Source organism: Littorina saxatilis, linkage group LG1 (assembly GCF_037325665.1).
Source record: "Littorina saxatilis isolate snail1 linkage group LG1, US_GU_Lsax_2.0, whole genome shotgun sequence".
NCBI lineage: Eukaryota > Metazoa > Mollusca > Gastropoda > Littorinimorpha > Littorinidae > Littorina > Littorina saxatilis.
The window spans coordinates 107,169,324-107,194,280 of NC_090245.1; the positions used below are offsets into that span (position 1 = coordinate 107,169,324).

At 40.5% G+C, this 24,957-nt stretch overlaps 1 protein-coding gene and 1 long non-coding RNA gene across 3 annotated transcripts in view; one reads left to right on the top strand and one right to left on the bottom strand.

Annotated features, from left to right (window-relative positions):
- Positions 1–1,764: 1,764 nt before the first annotated feature.
- The window catches only part of LOC138949353 (chitin synthase chs-2-like), a 54,587-nt gene continuing 31,394 nt past the window's right edge, over positions 1,765–24,957 (top strand). Inside the window, exon 1 of one of the 2 annotated variants that reach the window (XM_070321159.1) lies at positions 1,765–1,856. The gene's annotated coding sequence lies outside the window, so the exon portion shown is untranslated. Of the gene's footprint in view, positions 1,857–10,527; positions 11,694–24,957 lie in introns of those variants that run through there. The other variant, XM_070321149.1, reaches the window with a different exon arrangement.
- LOC138949372 (uncharacterized) lies at positions 12,977–20,415 on the bottom strand. Its single transcript, XR_011450262.1, has 5 exons — positions 19,200–20,415; positions 18,542–18,642; positions 16,521–16,763; positions 15,878–16,026; positions 12,977–14,435 (listed from the first exon to the last, which is right to left on the bottom strand). It is a non-coding gene; the product is annotated as an uncharacterized lncRNA (long non-coding RNA).

The window sequence follows — 24,957 nt, forward strand, 5'->3', positions numbered from 1 at the left end:
GAGAGGTACAGAAAAGTGTGCTATCCTTCTTAGCGCAACTACTACCCCGCTCTTCTTGTCAATTTCACTGCCTTTGCCATGAGCGGTTTACTGACGACTCGGATGCTACGAGTATACGGTCTTGCTGAACAATGGCATTGCGTTCAGTTTCATTCTGTGAGTTCGACAGCTACTTGACTAAATATTGTATTTTCGCCTTACGCGACTTGTTATATTTAGACAAGTTTTGACTAAATATTTTAACGTAGAGGGGGGAATCGAGACGAGGGTCGTGGTGTATGTGCGTGCGTGTGTGTGTGTGTGTGTGTGTGTGTGTGTGTGTGTGTGTGTGTGTGTGTGTGTGTGTGTGTGTGTGTCTGTCTGTCTGTCTGTGTGTGTAGAGCGATTCAGACTAAACTACTGGACCGATCTTTATGAAATTTGACATGAGAGTTCCTGGGTATGATATCCCCAGACATTTTTTTTTCATTTTTTTGATAAATGTCTTTGATGACGTCATATCCGGCTTTTCGTGAAAGTTGAGGCGGCACTGTCACGCCCTCATTTTTCAACCAAATTGGTTGAAATTTTGGTCAAGTAATTTTCGACAAAGCCCGGACTTCGGTATTGCATTTCAGCTTGGTGGCTTAAAAATTAATTAATGACTTTGGTCATTAAAAATCTGAAAATTGTAAAAAAAAAATAAAAATTTATAAAACGATCCAAATTTACGTTCATCTTATTTTCCATCATTTTCTGATTCCAAAAACATATAAATATGTTATATTTGGATTAAAAACAAGCTCTGAAAATTAAATATATAAAAATTATTTTCAAAATTAAATTTTCCAAATCAATTTAAAAACACTTTCATCTTATTCCTTGTCGGTTCCTGATTCCAAAAACATATAGATATGATATGTTTTGATTAAAAACACGCTCAGAAAGTTAAAACAAAGAGAGGTACAGAAAAGCGTGCTATCCTTCTTAGCGCAACTACTATCCCGCTCTTCTTGTCAATTTCACTGCCTTTGCCATGAGCGGTGGACTGACGATGCTACGAGTATACGGTCTTGCTGAAAAATGGCATTGCGTTCAGTTTCATTCTGTGAGTTCGACAGCTACTTGACTAAATGTTGTATTTTCGCCTTACGCGACTTGTTTAAATTGTCAGGGAAAGTCGCTGTCTTTAAGAAACACACACACACACACACACACACACACACACACACACACACACACACACACACACACATTCACACACACACACACACACGTTATAAAACAAAGGGACCCCTTAGGCCAAAAAGAAAAATATGTCTGTTTCCGGTAACCCGACCGATCCTATTTTTAAGCGCCGACTCTAAAGGGTTTTTTCGCTTTTCGCACACACACACACACAAATATATATATGAAGTCAAGTATACTTTATTTAGTTTCAATATATCTGGGTCAAAAACATGTGCTAAATAATTGTAAGTAAACTAAGGAAGCGTTTAAAAAAATAATAAAAAAAACGTAAAAAGACGTTAACAAAACGTAAGAAAAAGGTTAAAAAAAAATAAAAATTAAAAAAAATAAAAAACACGACCGACCGACCCTATTTTTTTCGGCGATGTTACCGGAAACAGACATATTTTTCTTTTTGGCCTTATACTCCCTGCCATAAAATGTCAGTCACGATCTAAATTAATTTTGTGCTCTGATTGAGGTGGTAGACATTAAGGTGTTTCCGGAGCTGTCATCAAACGCATGTAGGCAACATTCATTTCGAGTGAATTTACGGATGGAGACGTTACATGACTCTCATCCTTGACGCTGTGGGTAAAGGAGCAGTTCAGCGGTGACGATATGGGCTTTCCTTTTTTCACAAAGAGGTATGAACGTCCGTTGGTTTTATTAGTTTGTGTGTGTGGTTGTTTTGATATATTTGTATGTCACAAAGCTCTCTCTCTCTCTCTCTCTCTCTCTCTCTCTCTCTCTCTCTCTCTCTCTCTCTCTCTCTCTCTCTCTCTCTCTCTCTCTCTCTCTCTCTCTCTCTCTCTCTCTCTCTCTCTCTCTCTCTCTCTCTCTCTCTCTCTCACTGTTTCAAATGTACAGTGCCCGGCGAAAGAAACGCAAGTCATTCGCGCCCACTGTTACAAGTGATTTTTCGTCATTTTTAAATTGTCGTACAATATGAACTAGATAAGGTACATCAAAAAGGAAGACAGATTCGTGGAGGATATTTTACTGGCAGTACGATTAGTAAATATCATTTAATCGTTTTATTGTTTTATTTGTTCATAAACTGTGTTATACAGGGTAGGGGTCAAGCGAGTCATGATTGCAGGCGAACGTGTCACTTTCACATGCTACAAAATTCGTAAAAATGCATATTTTTCAACAAGGTAAAGACAGTTGTGGAGGAAATTCACTTCTCACATGATCATATAATTTGAGTTATTCGCAAAACCGTAACATAATTAGAAAAATGAACATAAATCACTTAGACGGTATTAAAAAGGGTTGTTTGGGATAAGCTCCTTCATGCAAACATAATTTATGCTCCTTCAGGTGTCACTTCGGTACGCTACAAAATTCGTAAAAATGCATATTTTTCAACCAGGTCAAGACAAATGTGGAGAACATTCATTTCTCAACATGATCATTTCATTAGAATTATTCGTCAAAGCGTAACATTATCGCAGTTTGGGACAGCGATCTTCAAAGTGACAGTTGGCATCTATCTAAGAGCTGCGAAGCGGACCTGCGCATCTTTGGGACTTTGTTTGTTCGTTTATCTGTTTATTTATGCGTGAGTGTGTATCTATGTGTCTGTGTGTGCATTTGAGTTTATGAGTGTGTATGAATGTGTTAAGGGTGTAAGGGTGAAAGGGGGGGGTGCTTATGCGTTTGGCTTCATAGTACTTTCTTACGAATCACAACGCTAACAGGCCATTGGTTAACAAAAAAGCAAAACAAAAGCGCAGGATTTTTTCTTCTAATTATAGCATGTTCGTGTAGAACAGACACTTGGTCACAAACATCATCTGATTTTAAAACAAATTAGAACGTCGATTCCATGCGAAGAAGCTTTTCCCAGACAACCCTTTTTAACACCGTCTAAGTGATTTATGTTCATTTTTGTAATTATGTTACGCTTTGGCGAATAATTCTAATTAAATGATCATGTTGAGAGATGAATTTCCTCCACTACTGTCTTTACCTGGTTGTAAAATATGCATTTTTACGATTTTTGTAGCATGTCAAAGTGACACGTTCGCCTGCAATCACGACTCGCTTGACCCCTACCCTGTATAACACAGTTTATGAAAAGGTAAAAAAAAAAGAAAACGTTTAAATAATATGCACTACTACCCCCCCCCCCCCCACCAAAACAATGCTGCTCTTATCCCTCAAAACAAGGCCCAGAATGCACCAGATTGCACAGATTTTAACCGTTTTTCAACAATTTTCCGGGGGAGCATGCCCCCGGACCCCCCTAGTTCGCGCGCCTGCTTTGCAGGCGCGCGCTTGTGGCTTCGCCACTTCGCTGATTTGCCCCCCCCCCAAAAAAAAAAGGAGGAACCCCCCCCCCCCTTACAACTCATTTGGTCCGGCCCTGCGTACAGCCAGTAAAATATCCTCCACGAATCTGTCTTCCTTTTTGATGTACCTTATCTGGTTCATATGTTACGACAATTTGAAAATGACGAAAAATCACTTGCAACAGTGGGCGCGAATGAGTTGCGTTTCTTTCACTCCACTTTCAGTAATCGTTATAATATTCTGTTTTTTGCTCGATTATTCTGAGATTAAATTCAAAAACAAAGAGACTGCCAACGAATGTTCTGAGATTGCCAAAATCACAGCATATAAAGGTCTCACAACCATCGAGTATAGAAGTTTTAAATATTTTGACGAGTCTGCCTTTTTCTTTGATCTTAATCGAGCGTCATTCCAAAGTGTACCTGGCTGCAGTAATGCAGATGATAATTGCAATCTTTTTCATGATATTTTGTGTTCCATTATTGATAAACACGCTCCACTACGTCAGCATAGAGTGAAACATCCCCACCAACATCAGACATTATTGCGGCCATGGCGTTGTGTGATTTCTTTACATAACATGAACAACGAGTACAACTTACAAAGGAATGAAGTTTTGAACACGGTGAGGCAAGCAAAAGCAGATTATTTTGATAAATTGTTTTCTGATAAGAGAAATACCTCTAACATTTGGCGAGCAATGAATGCAGTTCTTGATAAATCGCGAAAGAGATCGACCAATTCTCCATCACAAATAACTCCAGACGATTTTAATCAACACTTTATTTCGCTCGCAGAGAAACTGAAAGCCTGTTACACGCAGAATGATTCCCTTGATACTGATGTCTCTTTAAACAAATTAAAAACATTTTGTGGACACAAGTTGGCTGAAAGCAAAACGTGTTCTATTCCACCCATTACTGTCCACGAGGTTGGACAACTGATAGAACAGACGGCGAATACAAAGTCAATGTGTCCCGATAAGATTCCTGTCCGGTTGCTTAAACGTGCTTTACCATACATAATTGATTCGCTGACTTATATGGCTACAATCTAAGCATACAACAAAACGTGTTCCCCTCTATATTAAAATGTGCCAAGGTAGTGCCACTCCCAAAAACCAAGGATCTTGCGGACCATAACAACTTTCGACCAATTTCCCTCTTATCTGTTTTATCTAAGCATTTTGGAGAAGCATATTCAAAAATACTTACTGGACTATATGGAACGAATGAATTTGTTTCATCCATTTCATTCTGGATTGCGCTCTGAGCATTCATACCACGGGGTCCTGATTTGGCCTATTATGGTCCGCTGGACCCGAAAAGCAACAGCTAACTAACTAACATTCATACCACACTGCTCTCAGCTTTTTATGTGAAACTTGGTTATCAGCTATTAATGAGTCCGAAGTAACGGGAGCGTTATCCCTAGACTTTAATAAAGCTTTTGACCTAGTAGACCACTCATTATTTAAGAAATTACAATGTTATTTAAAAGACGACTCTGCTTGTGCCTTTTTCGAATCCTATCTTTCAAAACGGACACAGTATGTATCCATTAACTGTAACACTTCTTCGAATGATTCTGTCAAAAGTGTTGTGCCTCAATGTTCTGTATTAGGATGTCAAAGGTCAGTTCTCGTCAGCCTGTTGTTCTTTCTACGTGCGCCTTCCAAAGGGAATTTATGGAAGGAAAACACGCCGCCTTTTCGTATTAGCTAAAGAAACAGGTACTACCTCGACTTTACTTTCCTACTTCACTCTTTCCCATGCTCTCGAAGTAATGGAGAAAGATCAACACAAGTTTACATAATTTAATACGTGGATAGTGTTATAACATTCTTGAAATGCAGCACATATTGATCAGGTTAGTCTATTTCTGCTAAATATCACTTTGTCGTATGAAACGCAATACACACTGCTCGAGCTAGATTATGTCGCTTGAATCGCAGCACACTCTGTTCAACTGTTTATTGCTGCTGGATATCAATTCCGTCATGGTAATTTAACATGACTCAGCCGTCGCAAACGTTCTTCAGAATTTTCCCTTGGAGGACGTCAAAAAAAAAAAAGAATACACATATGTTCATGAAGTTTTCACTTAGCTCAATGTCACTGAAGAGATACACAGGATGACGTGTAGCACCTGGCTGGTCTTCAAAACCGCACTCCTGGTCTGGGTCGTCAATCTTCTTATTAAGACATCATCATCAGATTCGATAACAGTAACAGTCTGGTCGCATCTCTCTCCACAACTACAGCAGCATGAGGAAGAGGAGGATGAATTCATTCTTGGACCGTGGGTTCCTGAAACAGACCAAAGGGCCATATATGTGTTACCTACACAGCCTGTCTAAAAGACTTGGTTTGTTCATATTTTATTATCGTTCTCATTCTATTTCTGTGTTTTGGAAAATGGGGATTTGGCAACAGCGCACATTCAAACGTACACAACTTGACAAAACACAATGTACATGACTGACACGATACACTCATCTCCGCCCAGATCTTGTGGAACGATTGTCGATGCAATAATCACAGTCACTTACCTTCAAAGACAGGGAAACGACTTTTCTTTCAAGCGTTATTCGTTCCGTGGACTTGCGGAAAACGACCCCCTCGTGAAACGATTTTTGTTTACGTCAATACACGTGGATACGTCACTTGGATACGTCGTGTAATGCGTGAGTAGTCTCGGTTGCCTCATTTCTATTCTTGACAAGTTCGCGCCTCATAATATCTATTCATGACATAGGACCTATATTGTTCTGTATTTACATAAATGTGTCAGATGAGAAAGTAAGATGTGAGTTTTTTTGCGGATGATTCATCTGTTCACATCAGTCAGAAGGGTTTGGTATCCGTCAACCAATCTCTTCAAACAAGTCTAGATGAGATGACAGAATGGTGCACCACTAATGCAATGATTATTCCCCCTGTTAAGACGAAAAGTATGGTGATTACAACTAGACAAAAATACCAATTATGACCGGCCCCCATAGCGCAGTGGTTAGCGCATCGGGCTGCGGGCCGGGAGGTCGTGGGTTCGAATCCCATCAGGGTCATGTGGGTTTTTCGGGCTACGGTCGGCTCCTACCCAGAGTGGAAGTGCTATGGTTCCCATGGGAAGGCTGGAATCACACAGCCGAGTGTCATTCACTTAACGAATGCGACTTTGAGGGTGCTCAGGTTCTGTTTACCTGACCAACACCGCAGGTGCGGCAGTTCTCGGGTCTGGTTGACACCAGGATATATTATGACAGTAAGCGTAGAGGGCTGCCCTGTCACGTAGTCTCAAACCAAATTGGAAATCCATAGCATCATCTGTATAATCATCCTCATCTCATTAATCATCCAAAATTATAAAATGTCATTGCTCTTGTGGCCCTTCATGCCCGGAGCTCTCATGGTGACCTTGGTCTCATTGTTCCTGTTCCATCCTTCCATGAATAATAGTTCTGCTGTCAGTCTTCAACGTGTGACGTTCTGGGGGGGGTCGACGGAGGGAGCTTGTGGCGGTCTGCTCTCTGGATGGGACGCTCATTCAGTCTGGCTCCGCGACTTAGCAGTCAATGTCGTTAGTAGGGGGCATAGTAAGTAGTGGGCTGAGTCCGTTAGCTCGGGACAGACCCACTACTGAACACCGTCGAAGTGACTCAGCAGAAGTGCAGTGTTAACTTCCGAGGGTAGCCTACCGCAGCGACCGGACATCCTTCCCTGGAGCGTCTGTAAAATCGACAGGTCTGGCAGCGGAACGAAATTCAGATGTGGATGGAGCAGCGAATGCAGGGACGGGGCGGCGTGAGAGTACACCGAAACAAGAAAAGAAAAGAATACCAATGATGACTCTTACAGCTACAACTGTCAATTAGTTCAACTCAACGGGCGCAGTAGCGTGGTGGTAAGACGTCAGCCTCCTAATCGGGAGGTCGTGAGTTCGAATCTCGGTCGCTGCCGCCTGGTGGGTTAAGAGTGGGTTAAGAGTGGAGATTTTTCCGATCTCCCAGGTCAACTTATGTGCAGACCTGCTTGTGTCTTAACCCCCTTCGTGTGTACACGCAAGCACAAGACCAAGTGCGCACGGAAAAGATCCTGTAATCCATGTCGGAGTTCGGTGGGTTATGAAAACACAAAAATACCCAGCATGCCTACTCAACGAAAGCGGAGTGAGCTGACTATGCTCTCAGAGTATAGTGTGGGGAACCCAAATGGGCAAACGAGCTCACACGTAACCAGACAATTCTGGAACGCTGAAGAAGAAGGTTCAACTCAAGTGCAACAAGTTAAGGAGCATAAATTATTAGGGGTTACTGTTGATCAAGAATTGAAATGGCAAACACACACACACACACACACACACACACACACACACGCGCGCGCGCGCGCGCGCGCGCACGCACGCACACACGGACGCAAACAACTCATTATCTCCTTTACTGTCAGGCATTCTATCAACTTCGACTAAAGAAACAAAAAGCTCTCACACACACACACACACACACACACACACACTTTGTTTGGTCGGTATAGGCCTACCTTATTGTCACCCACTCTTCCTCTCGCCCTCTTATTCTTTTCTGTCTACTCCCCCCCCCCCTCCCCCACCCCGACCCCTTGTCACCGCCTCAATCCCGACGTATCTATACTACTGTTCGTGCTTCCCTCCCCCCCCACACACACACTCTCACAACCTCCATTTTGTTTTAACGCGTTAAAACGTGACGTCTCGCCCTGACGTCACAAACTTTCCGAGCTGCGAGCCTACTCTGCCACATACCTTTGTGAGGTCAGGCGTGGCGGTTATATGGCTCAGTGGTTCAGTGGTTACAATCCCCCACTGCTTATTTATACAATGTATTAGCTAACAAAAGACCACCATCCTGTGCGCAGGATGGGGTGTGCTCTCGAATACGCTTGCACTGAGATGGGAGGCTTGGTCAATTGTATGATGGAGTTGAGCGGGGGTGGGGGTGGGGGTGGGGGGGGGGGGTGGTATTGATAGCATGGCAGGTTGGACATACATTCTTTTCATCGCATGTTACGTAAATCAAAACGATATTTTTGTACTGGCCCATCCCCATGAAGGAAGAACACATGATCTATCTTTTACCAATGTTAATATATACCTCTTAACCACGTTGTTATCACATCTTATTACCAATTCAGTGCCCCATATGGCTTTTTGACCAATCAGGACGGATTCTAGGTGACCCTCTAAATGTTATAACGTTCAGGCAGGGACCCTTTTTGTTTATCAAGCTAAAAATTAACAAGACAAAGTAAAAATTTAAATCAACAATATCAGCGTGATTTTTTCTGAAGAATGACACTTCAAATGCTGTCAGAGAATACTATCTTTACCTAAAAAAAAAAAAATACCGCAAAGCGAGTATTGTAGGTGGGTGCTTTACGGAACAGCAAGGCACCGCCCATCATCTGAATGTGCACAATGCCGACCCGCTCACTTGAAATCTAAATTATCTAAGTTCGGAAAAATCAAGTGAAATTGCTCACTCGCTTTATGTCAAATGTATCTTTACGTCATTTCCCATCCGAAATAGAGTCGGTTCTAAATATGTCGCTCTCCGTTCAACTCACCGGCTCTACTTCTTCCCGGCGAAGCCGGGTATTCATCTAGTTTCTAATATGCTGACTGTTAGCAAATGATAACAGACATGTCTCACAAACGATATCAGCATTCGCCTAAAAGGCTCATGCTTGATATCTTTTTTCTCGACATGTCTGTTATCATTTGCTAACAGTCAGCATATTAGAAATAACTCATAATATCGTTCCCCGGCAGGGCGGTTTGCTTGGTCCTCTTTCGGAGTGGAACCTTGTTTTTAAACTCTTTTAAAATCTTTTTTTTTAATCATATCCTTCGGCGTAACCTTGTAGGACATTAATATTCTTCGATTCGAATACATTCGAATTATACATGGGCCAGTGAATTAGTGAGATTACGTGAACATATATGATCAAAAGAGCAAACGGATTAATGGAGGAATGGCAAATAATTGATTAAAACACTCACACACACACAGAATAACACAGACAAACAAAAAAACAAAAACACGAAAGAAAGAAAGAACGAAAGAAAGAACAAAAGAAAGAATGAAAGAAAGAAATTAATAAAGAAAGAAAGAAAAAAAGAAGAAAGTAAGACTTAGTGATTATAAACAAAATATGAAGGGAAAGAGAGAAAGGAATCTTTAAGGAGAAATATAGATAACGTCAAATTTTTGTTTGTTTGTTTGTTTGCTTAACGCCCAGCCGACCACGAAGGGCCATATCAGGGCGGTGCTGCTTTGACATATAACGTGCGCCACACACAAGACAGAAGTCGCAGCACAGGCTTCATGTCTCACCCAGTCACATTATTCTGACACCGGACCAACCAGTCCTAGCACTAACCCCATAATGCCAGACGCCAGGCGGAGCAGCCACTAGATTGCCAATTTTAAAGTCTTAGGTATGACCCGGCCGGGGTTCGAACCGACGACCTCCCGATCACGGGGCGGACGCCTTACCACTAGGCCAACCGTGCCGGTCTAACGTCAAATAAATGTAAAGGAAGCAAAAGGCAACAAGGATGGAATGATGCCAGAAAGGTAAGAAGAGAAAAAGAAAAGAACGAATGAACGAGAGAATGAAGGAAACGAAGTGAGGAAGAGGGGGGGAGGGAGGGGGGAGGGAGGGAGAATGAAGAAAAAAAGTAAAGAAAAACAATGAATGAATAAATCAACAAACAGATAAATGAATGAATAAACACATAAACAAATTTGAATAATAAATAGATGAAGAAATACAAAGATACACACATTAATACACGAATACACACATAAAAATATAAGTATAAAAACACAGCAGTGCATACATAAAAAACAACTTATTAATGCAAAGACAAATAAAAGAATAAATACACAGCTAGACAGATCAATAAATAAATGAATAAATAGATAAATACATGCACAAATTACATAAATAAAGTTAAAGTTATAAAGAAAGAAAAAAAGGAAAAAAGAAAGAAAGAAAGAAAGAAAGAAAGAAAAGAACAAAAAGGTGGAAAAATCAGTAAATTGAAGGAATAAAGTGAACATTCGACGAATTAATTTCTTCATGAATGAATTTGCATGGTGCGACAATCGTGGTGAAACGGGGTAGAAGAGCAGATCTATGATGTTAAAGAATCAGAACAGGCGGACAGGCTGACACACGAACAGGCAGACAGACGAACACACACAGCCAGACAGACACATAGTATAAAAGTGAGTATCAAACCCACACAAATGTCAACACTCTAGAAATAGCTCTACATTAACTCTCTATAAACCCACCCTTTTCCGGAGTCCATAAAACAAGAATAAACACGAAAGCACCGTCTCGCTCAACCTACCCTAGCGTGTCGGTGACAGTGCAGTATCCTATTATCTCCTAAGCTACCCCCTCCCCGTTACCCCCACAATCTCCTTCTCCTCCTCCCGTCCTCTGTGCATTGTTTGCGCCCACAGGACAAAAGATGGGCGGGGGCAACGTGCATCCTTGTAGCCTACTGTTATAAACTCCTTTCAGTCATTCTCGCTTAACCAGACTGTTGTTGTCCGACTACCCGCTGAGACTGGATACTAAACGCGGAGAGAAAATCAACAAAACTGCTCTCGCTCATGAAAGATAGGCCTGACAATCAAAACTGGTAGCCGATCAAAGTTTTTGAAATTGCACACCAAATATTCACTTAGTTTTTGCTGGATCAGAGTAATAAAAAAGTGCAGTTCACTTAAATTATTTCTGACATTTCGTATAATTATTCAAACTAAAACGAAAGATCTTCTTGCGTTCGGTGATAAATAATGACAGCTCGGTCGTGCTAGTATAAACCACATCAAGTCACTCCCAGTTCAAGAATGTTTACGACTGCCCTCATCTTCGCTAACTGACCACTTGGTTTCTGTCTTCATAAAAAAAGTTTTACCATCTCGCCACTGCATGAATTTTAACGACCGTTTCCGTGTTGGAACGTCAGTGGCTTAGTGTTAAGGTTGGAGTGTCATCTGGATTTACTGGGACAACCAGTTGCAAGCAGTTGCTAATCTGCAAGGAATCTATCCGGACAAGTCCTGCAGACTTTTTTGTTTTCACACCATGGATTACCTTCTGCTGCCCGTGTAAACACTTTTCAAAGTAAGTGATATGGATTGTTAAGTGATGGTTGTTGACGTTGTCTTTGGGTAAGATTACATTATTTTATTTTTGTACATTTATAACGTTATCTCTTGTAAATATTCCGAAGTGAGATGATTCGTGTGGTGGTGATTGCTGATTCTGGCTGTTGGTAAGATTGCATCATAGATTACTGTGAGGGTCTGTGTTTGGCCGTAAACATAGTTTTTTTCTCTCCCTTTTTTCTAATGATAGAGTGTGGCTCAAGTGATAAATAGAGAATACTATATGGCTTGCTGTGTCGTCCCAGACTTACACGAGTTTTTTTTTTAAATATTGAACTGCGAGCGAAAGCGAGCTGTTCACTATTTGAAAAAGCAACGAGTGTAAATCTGGTACGACACAGCAAGCCATGTAGTATTCTGTTTATCCTACATACTGTACTTACGTGTATTTTACTGAAAATGTCTTGCAGACGAGGCAGCTAAATTGAAGACGCTTGTTTTGGAACCTCGATCTCTTCGAAAGCCTCGTGCAATCTATTACGTCAAAGCAAAGAAACGTCACTCTGAAAGTGTGGCGTGACGTGTTACACTGGGCGAAAAGTGGCGTTTTGTATCTTACAAAACTACTCAAAATCCCAACAAAACTTCAGGTTTCAATGGGTTTATCACATTTTGGTGTTCACGACAACGCCAGATTTTGATTGGATTTTGTTGAAGTTATCGCTGCGAAATTGCCTGGAATTTCAGCGCGTTTTGCGACGGTCAAAACATCATGTTAAACCATGTTACAGCATGTCTGTAACATGCAAAAATGTCAAGTTTTGATGGGATTAAAGCTTTGGTTTAACGCCAAGTAACATCATGTTATCGTAGACTTAACTTGCAAAACTGCTTGTTTTGGTGGTGTTACAGCTTGCTTGTAATGTGATTAACACCATGTTATTGCTGGTTTAACATGCAAAACCCCATGTTATGTTGGTGTTAAAGATTGCTCAAATGCCTATTAACTCCATGTTATGTTGGTGTTAAAGCTTGCTCAAATGCCTATTAACACCATGTTAGTTGGTGTTAGGCTTGATTATTAATGTAAAAAAACACCATGTTATGACGTTCACATAATTGTTTTCACCTGGATGGAATTTTGTGGAAAAGAAAGCATGTTGTTTGGGAATTGTGTGCGGGTTTCATGCTTGGATATTGCACTTTGCTGACTTGTCACAGGTCAATTTACATTTAACAATATTAGTTTTCAAATGCATCATCCTTCACACATTATGTAAACATCTTTAACATTAACACTTTGGTTGTAAAATGATTGCACTTTATTCAAACAGGACAAAAAACAAAAATGCTGATTCACAATGTACAATAGCAAAGGACTATTTTGAGTGGAGACAGTGTTCATCCACACTATAATTGGATAAGCTAAAATAAATTATAATGCCACACGAAATGAAAACACACCATCAGTAAATTACTTCCCTTGTGAGTAAGAGCGTCATACCCATAAGAGCCATGTAAGTTTTATCCCATGTGAGTGTGTGTTGGGAGGGGAGGGGGGGGGCAGATGCCCTGTGAAAACATTGGCCATAGATACATATGTGAATTACTTCCCTTGGGTATGAATATTTATGAATGAATTTTTTTTATTTATGGGTGAAAGAAGGCCACACAAAATGAAAATCAGTAAAGAACTAAATCACTTCCCTTGTGAGTAAGAAGAGTCATACCATGTTCCAACTTTTTGCTAAAAATTCGCCCACAATGTGACCTTCAAAGTTGAAAAGGGGTAACTGAATTTCATGTTTGGATGTCATGGAGTCGAACATGTCAGTAAATTTTGAAAGCCCTAGATTCATAAACATCTGAAAACTGCTCAACGTCTTTGCATCACGGCACATTAATAAAAGTAAGAGTTAGTAAGACTGGCCTAACTGCTATGGTGAGGCAGTAATAACTCGTTGATGAAGAATTATTTGAATTCTGAATTTCGAACAAACAAATACAGTGTCCTTCCAACCCCCCTTTTCAGGCCTCCAAGAATAAAAAAAAAGCTTGTCTTAAAAAGGAGGAAACCTGCTTAATATGTAGGTAAATGCACAACAGGTTGTGAACAGAAAATCCAAAAATGTAAGGTCTTAAAAGCGGGGAAGTTTGAAAAGGGGGGGAGGGGGGGACCTAAAATATGGCGATCATAACAACCATAATTTATCTAACAAAGTTCATTCTGAAATCTTCTTCAGCGTTTGATTATGGAGAGACTAAATCCTCAGTTCAGATGTGGTCTTAACTCCTTGTCTCCCAGGTACGGATATATCTGTACCCACTCATATGGCTCTATCTGACCAGGTATGGATATATATCCATACACACAGTCACTATGTACATTGCATCTGTTATTATTCGGCACATATCCGCATCCTGCTTAGACTGTTCGCTTCAGTCGCTTCCTGTAACGTTGATCTAACGCCAGCATTCTAGCCTGTTGATACACAGTTTTCTACAATTCTGAGTGACCTGCTGCAGCACAGCTGGTCTCGGCTTAAAAAATCTTGGTCAACATAGATGGGGTACAAAGTGTTAAAATAAAGCGTCCTTCCAAAGTTGATGACAGGTCCCCAGAGTATTCACAAAATTATATGGTACTGGAAGCCTTGCATGGTGACGAAAAAGATGTCCACGCCTACATGAAGAAGTATCCTTCATGGCTTCAGCGGAAACAGTCGGCTGGGGATGAGGACAGCAGCTAATCGGGAACCTATGTAAAAAATATAGACAAGAACAAAAATATATGTCAATGGGAAAACAAAGAAACAAGTAGAGAAGGACCTCCCCACCTTTACACAGTGAAAATGAAAAACACATGTGAATCACTGAATGTACTTATGTTTTAAATCTCCCCCCCCCCCCCCAATTAAGACCAATTATCCAAGATATTTTTCAGTCCTTAAAGGAGAATTTCACTGTTCTCACGGAACCCTGAAGAAAACTGAGCTGCGCTAATATATTATATAACTGCAAACTTCCCTCAAATTCAATATTGCAAGCCACTATACATTCCTCATAAAGGCACATTCCTTCATGCTCACGTGTGAAAACTAACATAAGTTTACAAGTGTGTATCTATTTATAATAATAATAATAATAATAATAATAACGGGCATTTATAAAGCGCCTTATCAGAAGTTCAAAGCGCGTGACAACAATACATGTATAAAAAATTCATACAATCACTGTCAGATTCAAACAACACATCATGCACCTAAGGCACAAAAAAAAAGATATATTCTGTTTACGGTATCCCGACCGACCCTATTTTTTGCGTGACCCTAGACTTTTTTTTTTGGCATTTGGGAAAAAAAGAAAAAAAAATTAAATTTAAAAAAAAACTGAGGGCCATGATATGAAAACGTGCGGAAGCCATGCATGAGCCTTGCGTTTAAAGCAACCTTGACGGAGAAGTCGAGCATCAGCAGAAGAACGAAGGGTGCGAGAGGGAGTGTAGAGGGAGACCAGTTCCGAAAGATAGGCAGGTGCCGATTCAGAGATGATCTTGTAGCAGAAGCAGGCAGCTTTATACCTAATAGTAATACGTTCAGACACAGGAAGCCAGTGAAGTTCTTTCATGAGAGGAGTGCTGCAGAGTGTTGTACTTTTTGCAAGGGTTGGAGAGTGGAGTCAGGGCAGCCTATGAGAAGGGAGTTGCAGTAATCTAATCTACACATAAGGCCTAAAAAAAAAATAGGTGTGGTTACGGTAACCCGACCTACCCTATTTTTAGGGGCCGATCCTATAACTTTTTATTACATTTGTCAACAACAACAACAAAAAAAAACGAGTGCAAAAAACGCAATGAAAGCGAAAGCGCCCGAGTCGCACACTTATTTCCCTGTCAAGTACCGGTAGGTTTAATTTGTACACATTAGAAAAAAAAGTTTAAAAAAAAAAAAAGTGATTGCCTACCTACCTACCCTATTTTTTTTGGCTATGTTACCGTAACCACACCTATTTTTTTTTTTGGGCCTAATGCAGGATGTAACAAGAGTTTTAGTGGCATCAACAGTCAGAAATTTTCTTGTGGAACCTATTCTTCTAGTTCTAATGTAGTACCTGTTTGTAGTGAACTCACCAACAGGAGTATTGCATACATAATGACGCATTACTGAATTAAAGTAACTATTTTCAAAGCTTCTCGCTTACCTTGGAATAGTGTCAAGCAGCTTATGTTGTGTCTAGATCAGCCATCGGATCTTCACACTCAGCCTGCACTTGCTGAAAACTGGACATGCCTGTATCTCAATCAAGCTGTTGTTGCGGAGACAACGGAACCATGCTCAAGTCAGGTCCAACTGAAATAAAAGCATATTGTTAGCTGATAAATGATTTGATCAAGCAAAACCATGCGGTATTTTTGTAATAAAATATTTTGTATACCCCGCTAATGCAAAAATAATGTACTTATTTACTATTAGCATTAATTTTAGCTGGTCTTTCAAACCAGAGCTTGTTCTAGAATTCCACAATACAGATCAAAACAATATTATTATTAGCCTCACCAAGGGTTGACGTCCCATCAAAATGAATGACGGACTGAATCAAACTTCAGAGAAATTACAATTTTTCACGACTTTTCAGCAAACAGCCATGTTTACCTGTACAAATGTATCAGTGATATAACTATGAGTATGACAGTATGACAGTGTGGTAAGCTTACCGACGATTCGTTCAGTATAGTCTTTCTATGTATAAGTAGTGGTCCAGTAGTGATACTTTCCGCCTGTGGTTCGAGACAGAGATTAAGTTGAAACATAATTCGAGAAGCCAAACACTGACCAATACTTACGTATTTTGAGCAAAACCCACGCACGTCGACCACAAGTTGATGTCTGCTGGAGTACGTAATCATAACGTAGAGGACAACAGATTCACTTGGCTGGCTTCGGTTATTCCCACCTGTATCTGTTCCTTGCTGTTCTCCAAGATACACCATGGTGCAGCAAGCTGAAGGGTGTCCTGTCGTATTTCCTCGAAGTTGTAGTAGGCAACCAGGTCAGGAGCAGGAGGTGGGGGGTGGGGGGCGACTGACCTGCAGCAGAATTCAAATCAATTAGTCAAGTCACTATGACATATCTTTATCAGGGATGAAAATTGCCTTGTTAAAAAAAACCTGAAATCGGCCGGGGTCCCGGGGCTGCCAAGGCCCCGGCGGGGTCAAGGAGCAGCGCCCCTGTAGGGGGTTTAGGGGGTCAACGCCCCCCCGGAAAAATCTTGAAAATTTAGGAATTTAGAGCTGAAAATGTGGCCTTTTGCGAAAGGAAATCACAGTAATTGTAGCAGCTACAAAACTCCTCATTTGTTAACTAAAACAGGAATTCCGACTACTTATTAAGTCTTAATGAACTTGGAACAAGTTATTAATATGTAAAATAATGGTATGAGACTGTTCGTCTTTAAACAGAAACTGTACCAAACACGCGCTAAAGTGCAGATCGTGAATTTAATCTTTTTTTAATTTTTTTATGTAAAACAAGAGGCGAAGCCTTCAAGGCTCACGTAAGAAATAGACAAACAGTAACACAAACTCAATCACTCCGTCACACATACACACACACACACACAGTAAGCATAGGTGACACTGTGCAAGAAAGCGAGACACTAGATCTAGATCTGTCTGTCTGCATGTAGCCTACTTAAAGGGACACGACTAAGAGTAATACCTAATATTCTGGACTCGCAACGAAATATTTTCAAACAAATGACAATGAACAACGCTTCGACCTAATGGTCTTCAACAGGTTAAAAAAAAAAATGAAAACAACAATACAAATATCAAAACGACTTATCAGAGAAGATGATGTCCTCCAAGCGCAAAAGAAGGGGGAAGGGAGATAAATCAAAAAGAAAAATGAGCAATGAAAAATGAAACCAAAACGAAACAAACCAGAATAATAACGCTTGAACTTGAAGGGAGAGAGAGAGAGAGAGAGAGAGAGAGAGAGAGAGAGAGAGAGAGAGAGAGAGAGAGAGAGAGAGAGAGAGAGAGAGAGAGAGAGAGAGAGTGAGTCAACAATCTATGACACGACTGCCAACTAGTCTCGGCCCGCTCAAAAAACAATGACCGAGACTTTCAGTAATTCCTTCGCGTGACGTCTAACCCTCTTACGCCATAATGTGACGTCTTCAAATGACGAAATGTTAAAGTTTCTACCACAGACATACACACGTACAAACAAACGCACAAACGCACAGACAGACAAAGTTACGATCGCATAGGCTACACTTCGTGAGCCAAAAAACGGAATCGCACAAATAAATCGGATGGCCCATTGAAAATAATCGGAAAAGTCGGAAAAAACGGAGAATTTTCATCCCTGCTTTATTGTTATCGCCACACCAACCCTAAATTTTTCCTACCATACTGTAATTTGTTATCCTGAGAGAGAAAAAATCCATGTTGCAGACTCAACTGGAAAAATTCCCTTCTCCATCATCTAGTGGACAGAGCTCACATGATTTCAAACAAATCTTTTTTTAAAGTCACATACTTTGTGCGACAGTGTTAGTTTACTGTAACTGTAATTTATAAATAGCAAATAGCAAATTAATAAATATCACTTATCAGATAATCAGCTAAATGCCTGGCAGATGACCCTCATTCAAAGTGAGTCGTGGCTAAACCATGAAACTAGAAAAACAGGTTATACCACAATATAAATCTCACACTGACAGCGGACAAAAACTGAGAAAACACCCAGTATACATACATGTACCGGTACTCACAAAAGAGTTACAAGTAGCATATTATCACTATCAGTATCACTAATAGCATACTATACTGGGCAAATAACAGCAATTTTTACTCACTGGGGGTTTCCTGGCTGGAGTCTTTGGTGTTTCTACTGACTTCTGTAGCACATGGTTGGTTGGCAGACTTCCTGGAATGAGTGCTCGCTTGCCTGTAGGCCCTGCAAAAAAACATGCAAAGAAAATGTTCAAAATGCAGAGTCGAAATTATAAGTTAAATTAACTAAACAGACCTATACATTTAGATTTATTGAAATGGAAACAAGATTTAGTAAAACACACTACTGCAAATATGTCAAGAATGAACAAGACTGACTCAGTGACTGAGTAAAACAACAAAAGAAATCTAAACCAGAAGTTTATTCAAAAACACCTTATCACAAGAACAAAGAGTGGTTTTTTCCCCATTAACTCTTTGACTAGCAGCACTCAGAAGGAAATTTCCCCAAATCTGGGGTACTTCATTAGAAAAATCTTATTAATTAATCTAGACCAGTCAGATGCATATATATAACTTATAAGTATCCGCCATAGGTCCTAAATCAACAGTCTTTTTCTGCGACCTATCATGTCTAGCATATTCACCACGACCTCTGCTTTGACCACGACCACGACCACGACCATCACGACCACGACCACGACCACGACCACGCCCCCTCGGTACTGATGTACTTGTCGAAGGTATATTCTCCTCAGAGTAGTCAGAAATCAGACTCACCGTTGTCACTGTCAGTGTCAGGTTGTTCAACATAAACATTGCCTTCTTCGTCGGAATTGTTTTCCTCATCGCTGACATCTCCATTACCAGCCAGGAACATCAAATATAAAGCGATGAACGTCTTCCACATCATACCTACGCACAAACCTCGACGCCATCTTGGATCACATGAAAAAATCCCGGAGAAAAACCTCAAAATACACACTTTAAAATCGCTTTTCAATAACACATGGATGATGGAGGCAGCCATTTGTAGTAAACTCACGTGACTGACCATGTGATAAAAGTCATGTGATTTGATCATGTGACTAGCGTGAGGGCTGTATTTAGAACAGTGACCTCACAGCCGCGCATCTAAAGGCAGCGTTCACTCTAATGTGCTGCCTAAACTGACGGACTAGTTTCTGTCCACAGCCAAAGCTTTTATCACACAAAAATTGCTATATATGACAGCTAAGACCGCATTTGTTACATTTTAGCAGTGTTGACCCCAAGTTTCTACTTCAAACAAAAAATCAATAGCAAAATCTCAAAGTATGTGCGAGTCCCCTAATATGGACCACCTTCAACAAATCGAAGAAAAAGAAGCTAAAGGCTTTTTTCATTAATTCATTAAGAAGCTTGCTGGAAATAACCTATTACTAGCCCTCGAGATCAGTTTAAAGAAAAATATAACAAAAAGTCTTCTTTTCAATCAATCAATCAATATGAGGCTTGTATCGCGCGTATTCCGTGGGTACAGTTCTAAGCGCAGGGATTTTTTTTTAATGCAATTTATATCGTGCACATATTCGTGGAAGTTGATAATTTTACTTATTTGCACTCTGTTTTTGATAAGCTTGTTTAGTTTCCTGGTGTTCTTCAAATAATGCTCTCATCAACCCGAAACAGATCAATCTAAATCATATTTGAATTAGTCTGACACTAAGTTGTATCATGCTATTTTGAAGTATACCAGGGGGCTTTTTTTAACAGTGATTCGTGAAGGCCGCTTCACTGGTACATATTAGGCGCCCAGGCTCCTAATATGTACCATTTGTGATTTTGTATGTATTTAATTTTTGCTGAATGTCTATCAAAGCTATTTCACTCTAATTAGGCCTAACGGTTAACCTAAGAGAGAAGGACTACCAAACACAAAATGAAACTTCTTTGCAAGAAAACAAGCTAGTTATCAGCATGAAACAAAAAGTGGTCCATATTAGGAGCCCTTCCTAACTGTCTGTGTCTGCGTCGAAGATGTTACCGTGAATGTGTTTTTAAGACATTTGTCAGGGCTGCATTCAAACCACACGCACCAGACACGAGCCGACGAACAAAATACTTCTGACAACAACTTAAATGTAAAATCAACAAGAGTGTAGCAGGGACCTATATTAATATAGGTCTATGAGTGTAGTAAGATTCCAAATTGTATTCAGACCACAATCATAAAACATACATGGGATTTTTCATATATATATATGTGTGTGTGTGTGTGTGTGTGTGTGTGTGTGTGTGTGTGTGTGTGTGTGTGTGTGTATGTGTGTGTGTATGTGTGTGTGTGTGTGTGTGATGATGATAATTAGTTTTAACGTCCACTTAGAACTGCAACTGGCTTTAGGACAGGTAGAGTTAATATGCTTTATGTGGGGACAAGACACTGAACAAACATGCAACCAGAGAACACATATGGTCGTGTTATAATCATATCTGGAAGTCTGTTGCGACTGTTTCAAAATGGGGATGGAAGTGAAGATTGTGTACGCGGAATATGGTTGGACTGGAGCGGTTTTGTAGGCTTATTTTTTATTTTTTTTTGTTATGTGGAATATTGTTATATTTGTGGCTGAATAGGTAAGTAAATACATAACTGGAAAAATAATACAATGAAGAAGAAAAAGCTCGGCGTGAGAGAGTATTGAGGGGTGGGAAGGAGGAACCGAGATCAGGGTTTTTAAAACAGATATCCTATTTCAGCCTTATATATTGAGAGACACAGGGTGTATGCTAGCTTCCATTGAAGCGTGCAATGTTTATCTAAAAAAAAAAACTCATGGGGTTTCAGTTTGTGTTCGTTGACAAGGGTGTAGCACAGGAGCTCCTGTGGTGTGTAGGTTGCGGAAGTCTTGTTGGAGTGATTGGCAGCGGTCAAAGAGGTGTAAAAAAGATATAAACTTTCCACATTCACAGAGACGGGGAAAGCACTTGTGAGCGCATCCATCCGTGCGATTGCTGTGAAGTAATTTAAGGAGGGAGGTGGGGAGTGTAGGCCTGTTTTGTTTTGTTTGTCGGGGCAGAATAAGCCAACCATGAGCATTGCCTTCTATTTTTAATAGTCTGTTTCCCAGTGACGCCAGGCAACTTTGGCCATTTTGTGTTTTGCTCCCGTCTTTGTAAATTTTATGTCATGAAATGCTGCTTGATCTGTAACAGCCTCTTTTGCTTCTCTGTCAGCCATATCATTGCCTCTGATCCATGTGTGAATGATTGATTGATTTGTTTTTTGGGAGATCAAAGATGAGTTAGAGCCGTGCAGCCATTTCGGCTCTTTAGTTTTAGATTCGATTTGTGTGTGTGTGTGTGTGTGTGTGTGTGTGTGTGTGTGTGTGTGTGTGTGTGTGTGTGTGTGTGTGTGTGTGTGTGTGTGTGTGTGTGTGTAGAAGCAGGAAAAGATAGCACAATAATAGCAAACTAAAGAAGGGGAAGGAAAACGAAAGGGAGGGTAAAAACCACGCACTTCTTTACTCAAACTTCATAAAACCGACTGTAAAACTAACACCGGCTATTATCCTTTCTCAATCATTATCAAAATCGATCCTAAAACAAAACAAGTCGCGTATGGCGAAAATACAACATTTAGTCAAGCTGTCGAACTCACAGAATGAAACTGAACGCAATGCAATTTTTCAGCAAGACCGTATATTCGTATACGTAGCATCGTCGTCAGTCCACCGCTCGTGGCAAAGGCAGTGGAATTCACAAGAAGAGCGGGGTAGTAGTTGCGCTGAGAAGGATAGCACGCTTTTCTGTACCTCTCTTCGTTTTAACTTTCTGAGCGTGTTTTTAATCCAAACATATCATATCTCTATGTTTTTGGAATCAGGAACCGACAAGGAATAAGATGAAAGTGTTTTTAAATTGATTTCAAAAATGTAATTTTGATCATCATTTTTATATTTTTAATTTTCAGAGCTTGTTTTTAATCCAAATATAACATATTAATATGTTTTTTGGAATCAGACAATGATGAAGAATAAGATGAACGTAAATTTGGATCGTTTTATATAACAATTATTTTTTTTACAATTTTCAGATTTTTAATGGCCAAAGTCATTAATTAATTTTCAAGCCACCAAGCTGAAATGCAATACCGAAGTCCGGCCTTTGTCGAAGATTGCTTGACTAAACTTTCAATTAATTTGATTGAAAAATGAGGGTGTGACAGTGCCGCCTCAACTTTTACAAAAAGCCGGATATGACGTCATCAAAGGTATTTATCGAAAAAAAAATGTCGGGGGATATCATACCCAGGAACTCTCATGTAAAATTTCATAAATATCGGTTCAGTAGTTTGGTCTGAATCGCTCTACACACACACATGCACACGCACACACACACACACACACACACACACACACACACACACACACACACACCACGACACTCGTCTTGATTCCCCCTCTATGTTAAAACATTTAGTCAAAACTTGACTAAATGTAAAGAAACAGTATGTATTGCATCTAAACACGAGCTAAGTAAAACATTATCAGAAAAGGTAGAGCAAGAGAAATCCCAAAACTCAAATTCGAGTCACTGCAGTTCGTACTGTACAAGTTGAGAAAGTTGCAAGTCCAGTCAACAAGTAGCCACCATCTCGGACGGATGTTTCGGGGAGGGGGGGGGGGGGGAGAGTAGAACAAAGACCTATCTGTGGTCCGTCGCCGCTTCGAATTCCTTACAGGTCCCACACACATGGGAAAACGATTAACTCGGCCAGTAGTCTACCCCAGCAAAAGTGCAAAGGAATATAGAAGAAAACTAAAATCTGACCGCGCTAAATAGTCAGCTCAGAATGACCTACTTTCTCTGCTCAACGCACGGGCAATGCAGTCTCTCGTGTACACTGTACTGTGACAAGGCTCATAATTATAGAGAAAATAAGAGATACCCCCAAAAATGTTTGTGCACTGCACTTTTTTTCACATTTATAAACTGATGGTCAGTGTGTGTATGTGTGTGTTCAGTTGTGTGTGCGTGTGTGTGTGTCAGTTCAAGGGGTGTGTGTCACTGTGTGCCCGTGTGTGTGTGTGTGTGTGTGACGGTCAGTCAGTGTCAGTCACAGTGTGTGTGTGTGTGTGTGTGTGTGCAAGTGTGTGTGTGCCGTGTGCAGTGACAGTGTGAATGTGTGTGACGGTGTGTGTGTGTATGATGTATGTGCAGTGTGTGTATGTGTGTGTGTGTGTGTGTGTGTGTGTGACCGTGCTGAGAGAGAAACTAGAGAAAGAGAGAGAGGGAGCCGATAATCGTCTGATTCTGCAGGTTCGGCACCAGGCTGATGAAAACGCAGAATAATCTATCAAAACAACACTCTAACATCAAGTTTTAGAAACCAGAAAAACTTATCGTAACTCCATAGGTTTCGTGGTGTTTTGCGCACTGCTGAAACGCGTTTAACACGACGTGAATCGCCGTGCGTTAATGTAGCGAAAACGTCCAAAACGCAGACACCAAAACTCGATGTTTTACTGTGTTTTGCGCCCCGCTAAAATCCCAGGGATTTTATTGCGTTACGGCAGTTTTTCTAACTTGATGTGAATCGCACAGGTATAATGCCACAAAATTCAGTTGATTAACTTCATGTTTCATGTTATATGCCACGTTATAGTGCCAAAACGTGACTTTTCGCCCAGTGTTAGTTCTAAAGATTCATCGAGGGTAATTAGCGAGCGCAATTTTTGTTTTTATAATGACGTTTGCCTCGGTGACTTTGGCATCATAAGCAGTGGAAAAACAGGTATCTGTCAGACTTGCTTGACATGACCTCATTTACATGATATACACACGTGTGATGTGAACGATATCTATATATATATATACGACTTGTGTCTGTCTGTGTGTCTGTGTGTGTGTCTGTGTATCTGTGTCTTCGCGATGCACGGCCAAAGTTCTCGATGGATCTGCTTCAAATTTGGTGGGCTTATTCAGAGAGACCCCGGACACAACCTCATCGATGAGATATTTCAACACGTGCTCTCAGCGCGCAGCGCTGAACCGATTTTGGTTCCACCTCAGCTATTTTGGTTCCACCTCAGCTACCCGGGCCCCCATACCGACACACCAAAGCCAAAGTTCTCGGTGGATCTTTTTCAAATTTGGACACCGTATTCAGCTACACCCCGGACACAATATCATCGATGAGATATTTCAACACGTGCTCTCAGCGCGCAGCGCTGAACCGAATTTGGTTTTTGAGTTCATTTCACCATTATAAGTAACTCTTCCTTATCTTCTCATCTTCTCCATGTTTTCAGCGTTTACCTCCCTTCCTTCGTATGGTGCACTGTAGTGTGAAGGGGGCATCTTCGGATATTCCCGGCGTTCTGTTACTATTTTTAGAAGGTCACCGCAGTGTCCAGAACGTAAATTGGACCCGTAAATTATCCTCACTGTAAAAGTGCAAAGGTCGAATCAATTTATAGCCACGCGAAAAATACACTGTCATCTATCTCTCTATAGATACGGCTTCTCTGTGTTTGTGTGTGTATGTGTGTGTGTG